Source organism: Hipposideros armiger, unplaced genomic scaffold (assembly GCF_001890085.2).
Source record: "Hipposideros armiger isolate ML-2016 unplaced genomic scaffold, ASM189008v1 scaffold_348, whole genome shotgun sequence".
Lineage (NCBI taxonomy): Eukaryota > Metazoa > Chordata > Mammalia > Chiroptera > Hipposideridae > Hipposideros > Hipposideros armiger.
Window position 1 is genome coordinate 1,315,424 of NW_017731698.1, and position 4,535 is coordinate 1,319,958.

Below are 4,535 nucleotides of genomic sequence, written 5' to 3' on the forward strand. Positions count from 1 at the left end.
TGTCATCACTTCCAGGCTAAGTGGTTGGCTGATTCCTGGAAGTGCTAGGAGTAACAAAAGATATAATAGGGTTTCTTGGTTGTTTGGGTCTTAGAATGCCAGTGCCTCGTTTCTGCATTTGGAGACGTTCTGAGTGGGAAGTGAAGTGTAGCTCCTGGGTGGGGCCAGCATCCCCACTGATGCGGCCATAGATGTCGCACACTTACCTTGTACTCACTTTCAGTCTTGCCGAACTCCCAAGCGTTGTAGGTCCACAGGAACTCTGAGCTCACAGGGCGTGGTGAATGCAGGGGGTGGAAATGGACGTGGACAGGCATAGTGTGTGGACCTCTTCTGCTCACCCGCTTGCACAATTGTCCCATTGGACTCCACATAGAGAAAAATACACAGATAACATTTTTAAGAAGTTTAGGAAGATGACGGAACATTAAACCAAATGCTTAGCCCATGAAACATGGGATGCAAACTCATGAGCCCGGCCCTGGTTTTCAGCCCACTCTTTCTAGACCTAGCATCCTTTCATTCCACTCTTTGTTAGTGCAGGAGATATTAAAGGGCTGATTGAAAACCAGTAAACCTGCTGCCTGAATATCTTCCCTGTGCTTTGGCCTCGGTGACAATGCACACTGCCCATGAAGAGGGCTCTTAACAAATCCTGGATGAGAGGATGGTACTTGCTTAGAACAGAGAGAGGTATGTTAGAAAGCACAGAGAAGCATGAGAGAAACGGACAAAGGAGAGACAATTTAATATGAGTGAAAGAGAGAAAGCAGGTGGGGAGCAGATGAGGAAGAGAAAATGACTGACGGGGAAAGGCAGCTGCTATGAAGGCTCTCTGACAATCTTTTGTGTGGAGGGGTGAGGAACGCCTGCTGGGCTCAGAGAAAGGGGCGCCAGAAGGCCAACTTTGGGGATTTGATTGAATTGATTTCAGTCTTAGGGTTATGGGTAGGGATCACCTCAAAGAAAGGAAATTCTAATAAAATTAGGAAATAATCAGAGCCCAGGAATAAAGATGTGAAGTTGGATATGAGTAATTATTAATTAAAAAAAAAAGGAACCAGGCATTAGTTTCTTCATTTCTTATGGGAAATGAGGGAGAAGTAATGACTTTAAGATGGTCACTGTGTATTATTAGATATATGTGCGTTCTCTTGGGGGAAGGGTGAATGACTAGGATTATTCTGGGGTAGGATAAAATGTCAAGAAAAAATAAACTTTCTGAATTTGGAGAAAATGAGAAACTTGGATTGCAGTTTTAGACTCAAGAATAATGTCAGAAATGAGACATTAGGAAGAAGCTGGTTGCCTGACATTTGTTTGTGACTTATGGAGAAGACTGTGGGAGTGGAGGTGTCGCCTAAAAGAAGTTGAAGCTCAGAGAACTTCTACAGAGGCTGTTTGTCTGTGGGAGAAGGTTTGAGGAGGAATCACAAAAAGATTCCTGAAAGAGCCCCTGGGGCTAAAGTCTGAGAGGGTTCTGAGGAGAGACTCTAGTTGGTGTTGTCCTTAGACCAAGGCAAGATGCACTCCTGTCTTGGGTCCCAGGCCCAAAGAGGTCCTGTTCCAGTTTCCTTGGGATATGTGGGGCAGGAGTCTGAGAGGCCAAGGGGGCATACCTATCTGAAGTCCACACTCTCTTTTGAGACCCTGTCTGGATGCCTAGGCTGATTCCAGTGCCCGTGTGGGCATTTGCCCTGAGTTTGTCCTGACAGCAGACTATTGTGCATTTCTAGGCATGCAGGGCTGCCAGGGGCCAGCTGTCAGGCAGAGCTTGAATTGCTTGCACGTATGGCCTGGGTTACCCTCAACTGTGCCTTTCAGGCTGCTTATGGCACTGGGTGGAACTGGGAGATGGGTGTGCAGGGTCAAGGGAGGGCTCTCCGTATGTCACCATTTGTCAGTGTGGAACTCGGAGGAGTCCAAGAATATTGAATTTGAACGTGGTTTTCCTTGTTATTAAGAAGATAGACTCATCAAAGCCGGAAGATAGAATATACTATTTTATTTAGCCATTTATTCACTTTTAAAAATAACTTTTAATTATTCATTTGGTATGTGGGCATTCACTTGTTCTTCTGCCCTGGCCCTGCCTTCATATGAATTCTTTCTTGGGTGCATTACTGGCTCAAACAAAGGTGAAGGATGATGAGAGTCCCCCGTCCCCTCAAATTGTCATTGTTGTTTTGTTATTATCCTTAACAATTACAATAGAGACCCTTTAAGATTGAATAGCAGATTCTTTCTGCCTAAATACAGTCTCTATTACTTCTTATTTTGGGAATGGATATAATTTATTTTAGTTGCAGAATAAAAATATTGTGATGTTGTAGGCACCATTTGTTCTTTTGATACCTTGTATTTGAGAAAAAAAAAATGGAGAGACCAGAATTACTGGTTAAACTGAGTATCCTGTTTCAAACAGATGACTGGAAGACATTCTTGACTCTGGGAACTGGGGCTAGCAGTTCCTCAATGTATCAGGGAAGAAGCCAAAGTTAGTTTTCACAGCCTGCTTTTCTCCCTCTCCTTTAAACTCACATCCTGAATCTCTTTTTCTTTCTCAGACTTGAAAGTAGGAGCTTTAAAAAAGGGAAGTCGAACAGCCTGCACAAGGAGAGCAGTCAATCTGGAATGTTCTGTGGACTTTGGGTGTTCAACTTCTGCTTTGTCCGCAGGACGTGCAAGCAGAACGGAGGTTCAGGCGATTGGGATGGGGGCAATGTTAAGACTTTTTGTAGAACATGTGACCTGATCTATGTATTTTATGACAGTATAGAGAGGATTAACAGACATGGTTTAGGTTCTTGTCAACAACACGAAGATGTATTTCCTGATCATTTCCTAATGTGCCAGACAGACATATGCTGAACATGATATGCATTATCTCATAATTAGCAGATTCTAATACAATGACTGTTCTCATTTCAGAGATGAGGAAACTGAGAATTTAAACACCTGCCCAGGATTCTATAGTTAGCCAGTTCCTGAGCTGGACCTGAGACTGGTTCTTTTTGATAACACAGTTCGTGCTTTTGATCACAATGCTATACTGACGGGCTTTCCAATATGAGGTAGGAGGTTGGGTAAGTTATTTAGTTTCTAGAAGAGCAACATTTAGGAAGTTCACCTAGTCTTGACCCTTTCAATGAATAGTTGTGAAAGCACTGAGTCAGATGGGTCAAATGACTTATTTGAGGACAAACAGCTGGTTAGTGGCAAAGCTAAAATCCAGGTGTCCTAAATTCTCTATCAGCATGCATTCGGCTATATTTTGATACAGAGCTAGTTTGGAAATGCAGTTTGAGGAGTCATAGGTGGGGAAAGTGGAAGTGTTTCTTTTAAATTTCAAACTTGGAGCAGAATTTCCAGCCTTTCTTATTTTCTTGCTTTTTCTTTGCCTTGGAATCGGTGCTATGAATCCTGAGAGCTTTCATAAGGAAATGCATCACTTATGATTTGGCCTTAATATGTCATATTAAGGATGAAGGCATATGGTGGTTTCACCTACAGTGTTTCTTAATCAAATGTATTTTGTTTTTGTGGTTGTTTCATTAAGCCCTTTTCCTTCTCTTCATTGGTGAGTTGGGTGTAGAAGGGCAGAAGAAGCACTGCCCCAGTTTTCAAGTACCTAATTTGTACTTGACTTTCCTGTATGAACAACCCTTTGTTCTCTGTCTTGCCTAATAGAACTTGTGGGAAAAAGTCACATGATGTCTCCCATTTACTTTAAAATACTTCAGCATAAAAGAATAAGATGAATTTTAAAAAGGAAACAAATAATTTTGGAACTTTTATTTATAATTGTATGGATTCAGAAGTTGTTTCAGTTAGATTTTGCAGTAGAACCAATGTTCCCAAAATTTAGTGACCTAAAGGGTAAGCATTTATTTGCTCACACTTGTTTGGGTCACCAACTCGTGCAGGGCTCAGCTGGGGCTGCTCATCTCAATCTCAGCTTTCACTGTGGCCAGAGTGGAAATAAAGTGGATTGCTTGCAAAATGGCCAGGACAGGGACGGCTGTGTGGCACATTGGTTAAGAGTTGGCTTGGGAGCGTGAGCTCTGAGCAGCAGGACTGCCAGTTCGGATCCCACATGGGCCAGTGACGTTGCGCCCTCTACAGCTAAGATGGTGAACAACAGCTCAACCTGGAGCTGGGCTGCCCTGAGTTGCCGGCGATGGTGTAGGCTACAGTGGGGCTGCAGCGAGCTGCCATGAGCTATCATGAATGACTGGCAGCTGGTATGAGCGACCATGAGCCGCTGTAAGCAGCTTTCCAATGGTTGGCGAGCGATCTGCCTCAGCCGGGAAGAGCGCAATAATAATACCAACATGGGCCAGTGAAGCAACGTCCTCCACAACTAGACTGAAGAACAAAAAGACAACAACTTGTCTGTTCCTCTTCCCCGTTTCCCCAACACTGTTTCCCTCCCCCAATTCCCAAATAAAATCTTTAAAAAAAAAAAAAAACATGGCTGGGACAACTCCTTCCCTCCCTACACAAATTTCCTTTTACAATGTAACTTTGTCACT